Source organism: Pan paniscus, chromosome 9 (assembly GCF_029289425.2).
Source record: "Pan paniscus chromosome 9, NHGRI_mPanPan1-v2.0_pri, whole genome shotgun sequence".
Taxonomy (NCBI): domain Eukaryota; kingdom Metazoa; phylum Chordata; class Mammalia; order Primates; family Hominidae; genus Pan; species Pan paniscus.
Window position 1 is genome coordinate 63,207,427 of NC_073258.2, and position 7,994 is coordinate 63,215,420.

The following is a 7,994-nucleotide window of genomic DNA, read 5'->3' on the forward strand; positions in this document are numbered from 1 at the left end:
GTGTCCTATGAGAGGGTCAGGACCCCAAAGATCTCACCCTCAGCATGGATGAGGCCTCCCTCCAGCCTGTGGCTGTTCCCACTGTCCCAGGCTCCCTATTTCCTGCCTCTACCACCTCCTGCAGTCCCACTCTCTCTAATTTGTCTCTTTTCTGTCTGTCCCAGCATTATGAAATACAAAGATAAGCACTTTGTGATTACAACTCCTTAAAGGAGGCCGGTACAGTGGCTCACACCTGTAATCCCAGTACTTTGGAGGCCGAGGTGGGTTGATTGCTTGAGCCCAGGAGTTTGAGACCAGCCTGGGTGACATAGCAAGTCCCTCTCTCTCCAAAAAAAAAAACACAAAAATTAGCCGGGTATGATGGCACAGGCCTGTAGTCCCAGCTATTCAGGAGGCTGAGGGAGGAGGATTGCTTGAGCCCAGGAATTCGAAGCTGCAGTCAGCAATGATTGTGCCACTGCACTCCAGCCTGGGCGACAGAGCCAAACCTTGTCTCTAAAAAAAATAAAAAATAAAATAAAACTCCTTAAGTGCTCTCCACTGCCCTTGGGATATAATTGTAATTCCAGGGTATGGCCCAGCCACTCACCCCCAGGCTTCTCTCTAGCCCTCCAGGGTTCCCCTCACACCTTGGGACTTGGCACAGCTGTTTGATCTGCCCAGACGGCCTGCCCCTCACTCTTCTGCATGAAAAAGTACCCAGCCTTCAACACTGAGCTCAAATATGCTCCCAAAGCTCCCTGCACTGCCCCGCAGAGCTGAGAATTTCCATTCTTTGTGCCCTCCAGCACTCCGAGCCGTGGTCTCCACTGCCACGCAGTATTACAGTGACCTGCTCCATACCCACCTCCCCCACAGCAAGGGAACTTCTGCCCTGTTTATCTTGGCCATGCCTTTGCCTTTCCCACCTCAGCACCTGGCAAAGTACTCACAGTTTCACAGGCTCCCAGACTACCGACAAATATGGGCTGGATTTAACTTGGACTTAGCTCTTAGCCCAACTCTTATTCATCTTTCCTGTTGCTGAGCGTTAGGCTGCCCCACCACTACCCTGTGCCTCATAGGTTTTTTGTTTTTTTGACAGTCTTGCTGTGTTACCTAGGCTGGAGTGCAGTGGGGCCATCTCAGCTCACTACAACCTCTGCCTCCCGGGTTCAAGTGATTCTCCTACCTCAGCCTCCTGAGTAACTGGGATTACAGGCATGCACCACCATGCCCAGCGAATTGTTGTATTTTTAGTAGAACAGGGTTTTGCCATTTTGCTCATGCTGGTCTCGAAGTGCGGCCTCAAGCAATCCGCCCACCTCAGCCTCCCAAAATGCTGGCGTGAGCCACTGGGCCCGGCCAGGTTTGGTTTTTCCATCTTTACTTAATTAAGACCACCAGCTGTTTCTACCTCCCGTATGGAAGATGCTGGGAATTGGTGAGTCTTTCTGGGGTTTCAGGATTATTCCTAGGCAGAGACCTGAAGACACTGTGAGGCAGTCGGGGCTGGGACCAGTGCGGCCATGGGGATGGAGATGTCACAGTCACAGGCTCTGTGGCTCTGAGGACCAATTCCTGTGGCTTGCTTTTGTGGCCACAGAGTGTTTCCTCAACTGGAGGAATCTGTGGGCTGTCACTAGGGACCAATGTGGGAGGAAAGCAAGAAGGGTTGGTATAAAATCAGCTTGCTACTACAAAACAATGTCCTATCCTTCCTGGCGGTGGGCCAGTGCATTGTTGGAGTTTTCATTCCATAAAATAACAGATTTTTACATAAAGTAAGTTGACACCTTCGGGGCTGACACTGACAGCACCTCTGAGTAGGTAGGGCAGGTAGCCCTTGCTGGCAGCAGAGGTTTCCTTTATCCAATGAGGAAACTGGAAGTCAGAGAGGTTAAGAGATGGCCTTGCCTAAGATTGCGCAGCTGGTAAGAGACAGGGCTCTGACCAGAATCTGGACTCTGATTGTGGTGCAATTTTCTGAATCTGGTGCCCTGACACAGCCATGACGGCAATTCTTAAACTCAGCACATACATTACCCTTAATCTCGAAGCATGCAGGAAGAAGAGCTCCAAGATTCCACTTGCTGAGGCTTCTGAAATATCCCTGCAGGTGGAGAGCACTTCCTGCAGCCCTGAATCCTGAAGGCGAGCTAGCACCCAACTTCGGTGGGCTTCAAGCCACTGGAGTTGGCCGAGGGTGCTTTCAAAGTAGTTGCTGTGATTCTACCAGCAGCAAAGCTGTCACGGGTGATCTTTGAAATTAATGGGCTGATTTGATTAGTAACTGAACTCTGTTTGCTTGGTGGGAGTTTTGTGGTTCTTTGGATGGCACTCTTGGAGATCTCGTGGCAGGGCTTAGCGAATTGGACTTGGTCTTGAGTTATCTGGACTTGGTGCTAATGGCTGGCAGGCCCAGGAGATGCCTGGGCAGCCTGTAGACTGGGGCTGTCCAGTGGCATTCTGAGCAGGGCAGTGGGTCTAGGCCCACATGGGAGAGCTAAGGGTATTTCTGGAGCATGTAATTCCCAGGGACCATGGCTGGCTCCTCAGACCCCCATTACTCCCACTGTGCTGGGCTGGTCCTCCCAGGGGCTGGGGGCCTCTGCTCAGCCACAAGACACACCATATTAGGGAGTGGTGGGAGATGCTTCCCTGAGGGTCTCATGGTACCTCCTTCGTATGTAGGATCTGAGAACCATATAAACTTGCCTAAAAGAGTCTCGGGGCCTCTGGAGCTGAAGCTGTTCACATGCCGGGAAGCATAGGATGACCCACCTCCAAACTGGGGCAACACCAGCTCCTCCCCTGGGGCCTTAGCCCACCCTTGGTTTTCTGTGCGGAGGGCTCACCCACCTTTCTGACAAAGCTTCTGATGGCTCAGAAGCCAGTTGGCCTGAGTCAGAGCCAGGAGAGCCTTCCCATGGGAAGGGGCTTTACATGCTATTACCTTTCTCATCTGTTTCCAGCTGCACGGATGATATGCTAACCCCCTGTCAAACATCCCTGCCTTTTGTAATTCTTTGAAAGCATTAGTTGGAACCAAGTGGCTCTCGTTTTTCCCCACTATTTACTCACCTATCCAGCTGCCCTTTCAATATCGTGGGTGTGTATGTGGGTGGACAGGGGTATGTATGTGTAGTGGCAGGAATCCGGATGTTTTGCTTTTTGCTTTTTTCTGGAATTGATTTCTCCAGATCCATACCTACTCCCCAATATCCACCTCTCTTCTGGACACTAGATCCAGATTTTCCTCTGGGGAACTATTTCCCTCCCTCCAACCTCTGTGATGTGCTATAATTGGAACTGCCTCCATCCCTAGATTCAGGGATAGACATGTTTTGTTTTACTTGCAACAAATTTTTCAGTCAACTTACCTTTTACATCAGGGGTCCCCAACCCCTGGTCCATAGACTGGTACCGAAGGTGCATAGACTGTGCAACTCCAGGCTGCATGGCAGGAGGTGAGCAGTGGGTGAATGAACATTACCTCCAAGCTCTGCCTGCTGGTTATCCCAGCTCTGCCTCCTGTCAGATCAGCAGTGGCATTAGCTTCTCATAGGAGTGTGAACCCTACGGTGAACTGCACGTGACAGGGATCTAGGTTGTGCGCTCCTTATGAGAACCTAACTAATGCCTGATGATCTGAGGTGGAACAGTTTCATCCTGAAACCATCTCCCTCCCCCACCCCTTGTCCATGGAAAAAATTGTCTTCCACAAAACCGGTGCCTGGTGTCAAAAAGGCTGGGGACCACTGTTTTACATCATCTAAATGGCAACTGATTCCTGCATGGGTCTCAGAATTTTCAAGACAGGAAGGAGCCTTTGAGACTATCTAATACTTTCAATCACTCAACTAATGTTTTTATTTTGTTATTATTTTTTTAAAAGTAGAGACAGGGTCTCAACTCTGTCACCCAGGCTGGAGTGCAGTAGCACGATCGTAGCTCACTGCAGCCACCAACTCCTGGGCTCAAGTAGTCCTCCCACCTCAGCCTCCTGAGTAGCTGGGATTACAGGTGCATGCCACCACACCTGGCTAATTAAAGCAATTTTTGATGGGGTCTCACTATATTGCCCAGGCTGGTCCCAAACTCCTGACCTCCAAAGATCCTCCTGCCTCAGCCTCCCCAAAGCTTGGGATTACAGGCCTGAGCCACTGCACCTGGCTTCAAACATTTTTAAATGCCAGCTCTATGCCAGTCCTTGGGTTAGATGAAGAAAATGATATCTGGGGCTGGGGATTTGGGGTGACCAGATCAGGGTTACAGGGAAAGTCAGTGGCTGAGCCAAGGACCAAAACCTAGGCCTTCTGACTCCCACACCAGCCTTCTTTCCTCATGCTTCTCTGCTTCCTGAGATTAAATTCTTCTGGCAGTGCTCACGTACGGTTATGTGATTATGAAAAAACACAGGGAACTCTGTGCCAAGCAGCTATCATTGGTTTCCTGGGCAGGGTTGCAGAGAAAGAGGAGAAGGACAAAGGAACTTCTCCCACCCCTGTGTGCCAGCCTCAGCTCTCTGGCGGGGGGCAAAACAGGCTCGTGGGGCTGCCTGAGGGCTTGTCCTCTGGTGTCCCTCCTCTGGGCCCCATCAGTCCTCTGCTTCATCCACACCAGCCCCTGGGGTGCCCCACTGCACCCCTGGTCCCCCGCCTCTGTCCTTTGTTGAAGTCTTTCCTCCCCTAGCTGTTCACTTTTATCTATCAAAGATCCACCCTTTCTCCAAGCTGCAGTCCAGATCCTGCCTCTGCCGAGAAGTCTTCCTGGATTCAGAGCTTGTCTCTTATTCCTGCTAATGTTTATTCCTCCGGCCTTTACTGAGTGACAGGAGGCCCTGTGCCATTGCATCATCACAGGGGAGGCTCGTAGGAAGGCATCATAGGAGGCTTGTAGGAAGCTGGTCTTCATCTCTGCTCCCAGGAATGGGACCAGGCCCTGGCACCTGGCAGGGCCTCAGCTAAGACTCTGGTTGGATGTGATTGAATCATTGTGAGAAAGGGGAATCCTTGCCCTGCTGGGGGGCAAAACAGGGGGTAAAGTTAGGACCCCCTGCCCTGCCCCATCTCACAAGCATTGTGAAAAGGTCTTGAGCTTTGTCTGACTGGGTCTCGCTTGAGCCAGTACTGCCCCGTGAGAGATGGTTCTTTGCACTTAACTCCAGGTAACGGAGGGCCCGTCCTGCAGTTTCCCCTTAAGAGCCTGGAATGGGAGCCTCAGGAGTTGGAACTGGTCTCTGGAGTTTGCCTTAAGCCCAACCAGCTTGGTCAGCTCTTTAGCCCAAAACTCCTGTATTCCAAGGGCAGGGGTCCTCAGGCCCAAGCTCCACCCAGCTGGGTGGGTTAGACTCAGACTCTTTTCGTAAAAATGAATCAAGTAAGAATAAAAACTAATACTTATTAATAAAAGCAGATACTTCTTGACCCCTTACTACATAAGCCAAACATGTCATTTGACAGATGAGGAAACTGAAGCACAGAACTACAAAGTACCTTGCCCAAGGACACACACCTGCTGTTCCAATCCAGAGCCCACACTCTGAACCGCTCCTTGTCCCCACCCACTGCCCAGATCATTCGGCTCCATCCTGTTATCCACTTGTCATTCCACTGTTTGCCCATGGTGCCTCCCATATGGGGATTTAGTAAATGCTTATCAAATGGGGGTGCTTATTGAATTTGAGATTTGTTTGTTTACCAGGTTATCCCTAGCAAGGCATGGAGGGAATAAGGGGGAACAACAAAAATGCTGGATGCTGGGCTGGGCGCGGTGGCTCGCGCCTGTAATCCCAGCACTTTGAGAGGCTGAGGCGGGCGGATCACCTGAGGTCAGGAGTTTGAGACTAGACTGGCGAACATGGTGAAACCCCGTTTCTACTAAAAATACAAAATTAGACGTGGCGGCATGCACCTGTAACCCCAGCTACACGGGAGGCTGAGGCAGGAGAATCGCTTGAACCCACGAGGCGGAGGTTGCGGTGAGTTGAGATCGCACCATTGCACTGCACCCTGGGCAAAAAGAGTGAAACTCCGTCTCAAAAAAATAAATAAATAAAAATGCTGGATGCTGCAGCTCTGTCTTGCTGTGTGATCAGTCCTTGGCACAGATATCCCACCCGAGCCAGGCTTCTTGCATGTCCTTACTCTCTGCCGTTCCCAGGGAAGGAGGATATTTCTGAAAAGGTCCTGAATTTCAGATGGGCTGTCATCACTGTCAGTGTTAGGATGGAAGGGCTGAGTGCAGTTGCCTCCAGACCAACCCCTGTGAAAAATACTCCAGGGAAAATCGCTCTGGAGAAACATGGCTTCTGAGATGGTGCCCTGGGTGGATGGAGGAGAGAGCTGGGAGGTCTCACATCAGTCGGGATGATTTTGCTTTCAAGCAACAAAACCCAACCCACAATAGATTAAGCAACAAGGGGGATTTATTGACTTGTGGAGTTGAAAAGCCCAGACGAGGTGGACTTTAGACGTGGTTCCATCAGGGCTTGGGCCCCGTTTCTCTGTGAGTCTCTCAGATCCGCTCCCATCCACCGGGCTTCATCCTCCGGCTGTCTTCCAGCAGCCTCCAGAGCTGCAGGCTTCCTTCTTCCAGGGGTAAAGTTAGGACCCCCTGCCCTGCCGCATCTCACAAGCATTGTGAAAAGGTCTTGAGCTTTGTCTGACTGGGTCTCGCTTGAGCCAGTACTGCCTCTTGGCGTGTCTAAATCTTAATGGTTGTTTAAGCAAATTAAGGAAATGGAGTTGATGAGCACTTCTGAATGGCATTGGGCCCCAGGGCTCACTGGAGACAGGAAGAGTTTTTACCAATTGCTCTCTGCTCTCACTTGCTGGTGTCTGATTTTACCAGAGTACAGTGACCTCAGCTGGGACACTCAGGCCTGCACCATTCAGAGTTCAGAGCTGTATGTGGATCTGTGTGAAGACCTCTAGGAGCCCAGCACTCAGATTTGGGAGGCCCCACTGCACATCAGGGCAAACACGTTAAAACATGCCCACATTCCACATGCAACATTGTAACCAAAACACAGGTTCAGTTGCCTGCCACTTGCAGAGTCCAAATAATAAGAGTGAGGTCTGGTATAAGTAAAGTGACTTTTTATTTCAAAACTAGCTTAGGGGAAGAGGTACAGGCTTCTTACCTTAAGAGTACCACCTTGGGGCTGGGCGAGGTGGCTCAAGCCTGTAATCCCAGCACTTTGGGAGGCCAAGGCGGGTGGATCATCTTGGTCGGGAGTTCAAGACCAGCCTGACCAACATGGAGAAACCCCTTCTCTACTAAAAATACAAAATTAACCAGGCGTAGTGGCGCATGCCTGTAATCCCAGCTACTCGGGAGGCTGAGACAGGAGAGTCACATGAACCCAGGAGGCGGAGGTTGTGGTGAGCTGAGATCACGCCATTGCACTCCAGCCTGGGCCACAAGAGAAAAACTCTGTTTCAAAAACAATCAAAGCAAAACAAAGCAAAAACAAAAAAGGCTACCACTTTGGGCTGGGCGCAGTGGCTCATGCCTGTAATCCCAGCACTTTGGGAGGCACAGGCAGGCAGATCACCTGAGGTCAGGAGTTCGAGACAGCCTGGCCAACATGGTGAAACCCTATCTCTACTAAAAATACAAAAATTAGCCAGGCGTGGTGGCAGGTGCCTATAATCCCAGCTACCCAGGAGGCTGAGGCAGGAGAATCACTTGAACCCAGGAGGCAGAGGTTGCTGTGAGCTGAGATCATGCCACTGTACTCAGTCTGGGCAACACAGCAAGACTCCTTCTAAAAAAAAAAAAAAGAGTATCACTTCACTTTTGGCGTGGAAGGTGGGTACTTTTAAAGGGTGCCTGGCACACAGACATGAATGGCACACGGGAGGAAGCAGGCAGGTGGGGGGCTGTGTACTTGCTTTGGTGCCTTATCTACCAGGTGGCCGAGAGTTGGCGTCTCTGAGGACAGAACTGGGTTGTGAAGGTGGCCAAAACTCTCCAGGTGGGAGAGAGTTTCATAGCAGGCATGC